This window comes from Arachis duranensis, chromosome 6, assembly GCF_000817695.3.
Source record: "Arachis duranensis cultivar V14167 chromosome 6, aradu.V14167.gnm2.J7QH, whole genome shotgun sequence".
Lineage (NCBI taxonomy): Eukaryota > Viridiplantae > Streptophyta > Magnoliopsida > Fabales > Fabaceae > Arachis > Arachis duranensis.
Window position 1 is genome coordinate 98470532 of NC_029777.3, and position 9375 is coordinate 98479906.

Here is a 9375-nt window from a genome sequence, read left to right on the forward strand (position 1 = left end):
AAAATTATTAATCATAATTTATTTTTTCTTTTCATGATTATATGATATCTATTAATATTATTTTTTCAATAAATACTTGTAATATATAATAATAGGTAAAGACTCACATGCAGTTGTCTTCATATGAAGTTGATAGTTGAAAACCATTAGATGATATTTAGTTAAACTTGTCAAATTATTTAACTGTTTTTAAATATCAACTTCACATAAAAATTAACTGTATGTAAATTTTTACTTATAATAATATAATAATACAATAAATATAAATTAATTAATAAAGTATTAAAATTTAAAAATGATAATTATTTCTATAAAAACAAAAAAAATACTTATAATAAAGAAAAATAATTAAATTTTACATAATTATTTAATTATACCGAGTTAATCGGTTCGATCAGTGATCCATCGATTGAACCAATAATCCAATGACCTAGTATTTTTATTGGTTCGATCATTGGTTCAGTTCTAATAACTATAGCATAATGGGCTAACCTGACGTGGCCATTAGAATAGCTACATGTTTATAACAATGCATATGTGAAAAGAGACTAGAAGATTTGATCAACTAAATATTTTTAAATTTTTTTATTCAAAATTTTATTATATTAATTTAAAAAATTGAAACAAACATTCAAATAAATTTAATATTTTTAAAATTTAAATACAAATCCAAAAAATAATTTAAATAAAACTAAAATTTAAAATTTTCAAATCAATTTTAAACCTTCTAAATACTAATACATCTTAAATAAAATCTTAAATATTTTAAATTAGATTTCAACTAGCAAAATCTGTAAAATTTAGAGCTGCACAACATACTTCTACTCCGTCACCATGCTCCTCCTCCATCGCGACGCTCCTCCTCCTTGTCTCTTCCTCCAGATTTTTGTCACTAAAGCAACAACATTCAACCAAATTATAGAGACTAACCTTATGGCGACGCTCTCTAGAACGAGGAAGACGGCGACGCGCTCTGAAACGAGGAAGACAAAGAACAAAGTAATTTTTTTAGTATTTTTTAGATTTGTTTAATTTTTTGGTATGAATGATTGATTAGGGTTTATGGAAAGATAAATAATTTTGTTAAATGTGTTTTTTTTTTGTTTCTAGATTATTTAAATTTTAAAACAGTAAAATTAAACAATTTGATTAATTTAAAAGAGTAATTTTTGTCTAACATATAAAAAAAGAATATTTAAGTCTTTTAAAAAATTAAATAAAAAGAATATTTTTTTATTAAATTATAAAGATATTTTAGTAAAAATAGTGATATAATATATATATTTTTTAAAAAAATTAAATTCTGATGTGAAAAATAAATTTTATATTTCTTGTTGTTATTTGTCCATATTTTAAATGTATCAGTACGTATGAATTTATCATCATACCAAAATAAATACCTACTAATTATTGTTGTTATAATTTAACTATATGATATATACATTAGTATTGAAATGAATAAAATTAGAAGTTCAAATAAATAATGAAAAAGCAAAATGAATAAATGTTAGTGCTCAAATAAGTAATAAAAAAATATCGGCGAATAATAAAATGATATATGATATTTTAATTTTTAATTTTATTTGTATAATTTTACATGATAATTTTGTGTGTGTCATTTTGTAATTTTAGATGTGTTCAAATAAATTTTATTTTATTATATTATATTGAGCTGAAATATTTGGTATGTGTAATTATGGGCTCCAAGAGGAGATTATTGTTGAATGTAAAACACCTAATCCCATGAACAACGAAAAAAATTATATTATCAGTGCATTAAATGACAAGTAAATACATATACTAATTATTGTTGTTACAATTTAATTATACAATATATATTAGTATTGAATCTGTGGTAATGTAAAACTTTTTAGATTGAATATTCATTTTTTATTTATAATATAACATCAAAATGTTTAGATACCAGTTGTGCATTTTAGACTCTATAAAAGTGTGAAGAATGTGAATGACAACAAGATTGATCAAACAATGCCATTTTTTTCGTTTGAAATACTCTAAAATGATGCTGATAAGTGCAATAAGTTTTTTTTTTTTGAAAATCACATCTGACAATAATAAGACTGTTAACATATATACTGATATGATAATTATATATTGCCGTGACATATCAGTGTAATATTATTATCATATGTTGATTCACACAAGAATATAATTAAAATATATTAAAATTAGGAACAAAATAAAAATCAAATATCAAGGCTAAAGTGAAATAAAATGTTAACGTTGGGAATAAAAATATATCATTTTTATTAAGATTCGTTAATAAATTGCATAAAAATATTTTTTGAAGGATATAACTTTAATTATATAAGAATAACTTGAAGGCTTTTAAAAATATTTTTATACCATTTATTAATAAAAATATTAGTAATGTTATATGACCAAATAATATTAATAACTAAATTTAACTAAGTTGATTTGATAGTTTAAAGATCGATAATAAAACATTTTAGTTGAGAAAGAAAGAAAAAAAAATTAATTGAGCTTAATTATAAAAATAACTTATTTATTTAGTATTTTTTTAAATTATATGATATTTAGTTATTTACCTATTTGTATAAATTATATAAAAAAAATTAAAGGCAACAAAATAAGTAAAAACAAAAAAAGTTGAGTTGAATTCCAATATAGTAAGAGATAAAATATTTTATATAATTATTTAATTATATTTATTTTTTTTTATGAGGAATGTTAGAAGATTGGTAGAATATATTGTTTTTGGCAAGTCAAAAAAATATTGTTTTTGTAATTAGTCATCAATATTTAAAAGTGTGAGTTATTAATATGTTATTAAATTACTATATTAAAAGAATTGAATTGATATCTAAAAATAATAGTAAAAAATAATGAATTCTGCTAACCTTAAGCATTTCTCTCTTTTTATTACTATTCATGTAGTTAATAAAAAATATAGTTGTTTTTAGTAATATGGTAATATGTAATTAGATGCATGAATAAAATTATAAAAAACTTTTAGGACAACAATTTTTAGTATTTTTAATCATTATCGACAGTACAAGTAATCAATTATTTTTAATAAATAAATTTTATTAATTCATGTATATAAATTTTAAAAAAATATAGATGTAAACTATATTAATTTATGTGTATAAATTTTAATATATTTTTTATACAATTTTTTTATAAATATAAGTACAAATTATCCCCAGTTAAATATTAATAAAAATGATAATGACATAATGTTTACTGCCATATCATAAGTAAAGAGTCAAATTAGTCATTCAAAAATTACGCAATCTCCAATTTTATCCTCGAAAGATTTTTTTAGTCAAATTCATCCTCAAAAAATTTTAATTTAGTCACGTTAGTCTTTCCGTCACTTTTTACGTTAACGGAAAGTGACATAGCACGTCATATTCTTGTACATCCTTGGTAGCCAACACAATATTTTTGTGAAATTTGGTCAAATCAATCCCTAAATGACAAACTCTAATTCCCAAATAGATGGCAAAATTTGAGGTCGCCGGCATGATGGTTCGTGAAGATGGAGGTCACGGTGGTGGAATTAATCAACTTTTAGCTATTGAAAATGTTTAAGCTACTATAACGAAATCTTAATCCTTAAAACGATTTTCAATTTCAGCCAAAAAACACCAACAAGAAATATAATTTAACAATGGCCATAGACGGATCCAGAAATATTATCATGGGGGCTAATAACATATATAATATTAAAAAATTATGCAAAAAATTATATAATGTAAAATGTATTAAAAAATATACCGATAGAGTATATATTTTAAAATACAAAAAATATGTATGTATTCTTTATTAACAAAGTGGTCGATTTTTCGTATCATAAAATTCATCGATAATGGAATCTGTGTCAAATTTTCAGCAATTTTCTTTTTAATATAATTAAAAGATAATTAGCAAGAAATTCATCTTTCATTTTGTTTCTAAGTTATTCTTCACAACATTCATAGTTGAAAAAGATCTCTCAGTTGTAGTAGTTGAAACATAGAGAACTAATAGCAAATGAATCAAGAAGAACGCTCACAAGAAGAAAAAAATCCACTTTATGAGATTTGAAAAATTTTATTTAATTTAAAAATATTAGTAATAATATCTTTTCAAATTTTTTTAATATTATTACTTACTTTTTAGATATTAGAAATCATTAATATTTAAGTTAGATTAGACTTTTATTTATAATAAACTAAATACTAAATAATTTTTTTTAAAAATTAAATCATACTTAATAACTTATTACTATTAATCTTTTTTTAAAAAAGTTGGGGGCCGAGACCTCTATTCGCTCCCCGTATGTCCGTCCCTGACAATGGGATAATCTTAAAAAGAAGTTCAGTAACAGACAAAATAAATGAAAAAACGTCCCTTCCACAAAATTGAATTCCGCAAAAAAAAAAGCGATCCCAAAACCAATCAACAAAACAAACACTAAACATAAATAATTATCAGTGAAATTGGTAACTAGTGCTCTTTTAATATTCAAAAGAACAGAACTCTTGATCAATTTTCATGAATCAACAAAGAACAAAACCCTAATTTCACAATTGATTTTCAATTTCAACAAAAAGCATTAACAAGAAATAAAATTTTTCAACGGCACAATCCTAAAAACAAGTTTAGTAGTCAAAACAAAATAAAACCTTAAACAACAACAAAAATGATCGTCGGTCACGTCTTCAATAACTGCGAAATCACTCTTCAATGGCGAACTTGCAAACACGCTGCGCCGGATACTTCAATCGACGACAATGATGAAGGCTTCTTCATCTTCTCCTCAAGGACGTCAAAAAGGAAGTGAGAAGGAGAATCTTGTGAGAAAAACAGGACGCTGCACCGGATGCTTCAATCGGCAACAAGAATGAAGACTTCTTCATCTTCTCAGCGACGTGGAAAAGGGAGGAGAGAGACTCTTCATCTTGTGTGTTATTGTGACTTGTGAGTGAATGGAAATGAGAGAGATCAAAGCGACGTAGTTTCAATCTCTCACTCTTAAAAATGATAGCGTTTTAATACTTATATGTCTCTTAATGTATCATATTATTTTGTTAATGTAAAAAGTGACGGAAATACTACCGTGACTAAACTAAAATCTTTTAAAAATGAATTAGATTAAAATTTTTTTAAAAAAACTAAATTAAAAATTATCTGATCTTTCAGGACCAATTTAACTGTTTACTCTCATGTATCATTACTCTCTATTTTAGAGTGCATCAAAATTAAAGTAAAAAAGGTAACGAATTCTATCATCATCCTCTTGGTGCTGTTCATCCACCAACAGCTACTCTTCTTCTGGATTGTTTAAACCACCAACACACACCCCATTCTTTATTCACCCGAATCCCTAATCTTCTCCCAAAGTCTTTCGCTCTGTCTTACACGCACTCACTCCCTCTCCCCATTCGAACCTCTCTCTCATCTCTTCTCTGCTGCTTCTGTGCTCTCTTCTCACCCAGTCTCGGTAGCTGTGATCTTCATTTCTGATTAATTGATTATTGAATATTCATGACTTGATCTATTAACAATATGGACTAGTTCGATTTTCTATATTTCTTTCTTCATCGTTCTATTTTATTAGATTTTTCAGATGAAAAGATTAAACTAATTAAATTCAACTGTACTTCTTTAATCTTTGTGCTCTGTTCCGCCCAAATAGAACTTTAATTTGCTTGTTGGTTAGTATAACGAAATAATAATTAACCTAATTCATAGGCTTGGTTAATTATATTAGATATATATGTTACTGCCTTAATATGTAGTATTTTCTCTTGGAGTTTCATGTGATGAATAATGCTGGTTGGCATCATTTTCTGGTGCAGGGATAAGCATAGTTGGGCTTTCAACTGCAGAGATAACTAGCTGTCTCACTGAGTATTTCACTAATCACTCCCCATAGGTAACAACAATACTATCTTTGGAAAACTTTTGCTTTGGTGTTACGGCTCTAGCAATATTTCTTAGGAATATTTAGTTACTTGATATTTGGAATTAGAAGACCTTAGCAATAATCTCTTATCAGCAAATGCTACTGCTCACTCTCTTCTCTTCTACCGAAAATGTTTCTCGTTTTTACAGATTATATATACTTTGATGCTTTAATAGGGTTAATTAATTAATTAGTATACTAGAGTAAATTTCAGTCATTAATTTGGTTACTATTTATTTTATGCTATTATTGTTTCATTTTTTTTCTTCCCCTTTCCTTTTACCCGTTGAGGTTGGAGCTTTGGCTAATTTAATTTAAAGTGAGAAGCCCTTAATTGGCATTACTGTTAGGCAATAGTAATATTCTTGTATGTTTGATCCGTTTGTAAGTACTAAGTACCAAGGACATGTGATGACATTTACGAATTTATGAAACCTCAAACCAATTCCACTCCACTCCCTCATTGCTCTTCACTCATTCAGTTTCTTTTTTACCCGTCCTGGTGCACACGCTGATATGCATTTTGCACTTTCTCTGCCTCACTTGAAGGTGAAAAACTAAAAAGGAAGAGAAAGTTTTGTAGCCAACAGGTTGTTCTGCTACAGAGATATAGGTTAAGGAAGAAAGAATCACAACTTTTCCACAATCTAAGAGTGCAGACAAAGACTGTATAGTTTTGGTTTTAGTATTGCTTCTTGCATTAATTGTTTCTTTCTATAAACCTTTTTCTTTTTGTTGGTATTCTAGGACCTGATAATATCCCGATTGAGGTTTGGAAGGGTCTTGGAGGAAAAGGCATCAACTGGTTAACCAAGCTTTTTAATGAGATTTTAAGGTCAAAGAAGATGCCTGATGAGTGGAGAAAGAGCACCTTAGTACCTATCTACAAGAATAAGGGGGATATACAAAGTTGCGGAAATTATAGAGGGATTAAGCTTATGAGTCATACTATGAAGTTATGGGAAAGGGTGATAGAACGGAGGTTGAGAAAAGAGACACAAGTAACAGAGAACCAATTTGGATTTATGCCAGACAGATCTACCACTGAAGCGATATACCTATTAAGAAGGATGATGGAGAGGTATCGTAGTAATAAAAGGGATCTACACATGGTGTTTATTGATTTAGAAAAAGCGTATGATAGGGTACCAAAGGAGGTCTTATGGAAGGTTTTAGAAAAGAGGAATTTCCTATTGGTATAGGATTGCACCAGGGATCATCCTTAAGTCCATACCTTTTCACATTAGTCTTGGAAGTACTCACAGAGCACATCCAAGAGCCTGTGCCATGGTGCATGCTTTTTGCCGATGATATCGTCCTTATGGGAGAGTCATACGAAAAGTTAAAAGTTTTAAGTATCTTGGGTGCATCATACAGGATAATGGAGAGATTGAACATGATGTAAATCATAGGATCCAAGCAGGTTGGTCAAAATGGCGGAGTGCATCTGGTTTTATATGCGACAAAAAAGTGCCTTTAAAACTTAAAGGTAAATTCTATCGCACCGCTATAAGACCGGCTATGCTGTATGGTACGGAGTGTTGGGCGGCTAAAGGAGAGCACGAACATAAGCTGAGTGTGGCAGAGATGAAGATGTTGAGATGGATGAGTGGTCACACGCGATTGGATAAAATAAGGAATGAAGATATAAGGGAGAGAGTTGGAGTAGCACCCATTGTGGAAAAGATGGTTGAATCGGGTCTCAGGTGGTTTGGACATGTGAGAAGAAGACCGATAGAACATCCAGTCAGGAGGGTGGATGAGATGGAAGATGGACAAAGGGCGAAAGGCAGAGGAAGACCTAAGAAGACCATCCATGAGGTGGTCAAACGAGATCTACATGTAAACGGTCTCTCTGTAGACATGATACATGACAGAGCACAATGACGTCGTTTGATTCATGTAGCCGACCCCACTTAGTGGGATAAGGCTTTGTTGTTGTTGTTGTTTGTCTAGGATCTCCAAATCTAGCCAACACTTGTTCACATTCTCCTCTTAAGTACAGCATTTCTTGTATCAAAAATCACACTTGGATTGTTTCTTCACAAATACCATTATTATTATTATTCTCTTTAAGTTTGAGTACTTTTTTCTTTAACTCTCTCAGCTACTTATCCTTAGTTTTGTCCTTCTATACTATCCTTTACAGTTTAGAAAAAAGTGTCCAACAGAGATTTCATTTTCTATACTATTCTGTTAATTAAGTGCAAGTAGATTTGGCATGGATGAAAGAATTTCTGGCTCCTATGCTCAGAGTTCATCATCATCAATAATGTGGTGATGCTGGTTTTGTAGTATTGAATTTTGGTCAATTAGTCTTTGGTCATAAGACTCATAATAAAGTGTTATGTGTTGCTTAAGGTGGGAATGGGGATTTATGATCTCTATATTTCTCTCAAACAGGGCTTAAAGGGATAGGAAGAGAAGAATAGTTCTGACTTTTGTTCAGTTGGTGTATAATTTTGTGTTGAATTACATTTTGTATATCTTGCAATTTGGTGAAGAATAACACATGTCATTAAGATTGAAGACTAAGCAATTCCTTTTTTTTTTAAATTCTTTTACAAAACATGCAGCGTTGCTCTAGATTTCAGTTGAGTTGGTTATTTGTTCTTGTTTGTTAGTTAATGGGATTTGAGGTCTTTTAAGGGGAATAAGTATAATGCGAAGAAGGATTTGGAAGCATAATATGGTGGGGACAAGTAAGGTGAAATATGATGGTGACTGAGGGATCAAGATTCTGTATGAGAAAAGTTTTATGGTGTATGACATTAGTGATGGGGATGCCTGGAAACAAAGAAACAAACATAAGGTATACGTAAGAGAATAATAAAGAAAGAAAGAAAAAAAGAAAGAAGGAAAGAAAGAGAGACAGTAGTTTGGGATTTGTTTTTGTTCTGGCTACTTCTAATGAATTCGTGCTCATGATTTGTCAAAAATGTAATGGCCTGTTTGTTATTTTAATAATGTGGCTTCTACATTTTTTGTTAGTTGCTTTTACGTTATTTCTATGAATTTATTTTTTATGCTTTGTCAATGTAAGGCAGTTTTACACGTGCATCCAATTACGTAATGTCATGTTAGCAAAAATAACTACCTTTTACATTGACCACATGAGTGGTCATCTAAAAGAACGGATGAGATTGGACAATTGTATAAAATATTTTACACTGTCAGTCCATCAAAATTAAACTCTATTTCTATAGTCAATAATAGATGTAATAAAACAAAGCTATATACATTTTAATTTCAGGGTTAAAGTGAATGGGAATTATTATTCGTTTTTGTGAGTCAAGTTACTTCTGTAAACATATTCTTCTTAAGGGAATTTCTATATGATATAATTGATACATCTATCTATATAATGTAACTAACCGAATTCAATGATGCATGCATGACAGAAAATGAATCAGCTTTTGATCTTCTATATTATAAAA

General features: G+C 28.8%; 1 long non-coding RNA gene across 4 annotated transcripts in view; it reads left to right on the forward strand.

Moving 5' to 3' along the window:
- The first annotated feature begins 5236 nt into the window (after positions 1-5236).
- LOC107495098 (uncharacterized) overlaps positions 5237-9375 on the forward strand; it is a 6191-nt gene continuing 2052 nt past the window's right edge. For all 4 annotated transcript variants that reach the window (XR_008010302.1, XR_008010299.1, XR_008010300.1 and 1 more), the window contains exons 1-2: positions 5237-5473; positions 5832-5908. This is a non-coding gene — a long non-coding RNA (uncharacterized LOC107495098). The remainder of the gene's footprint in view (positions 5474-5831; positions 5909-9375) is intronic.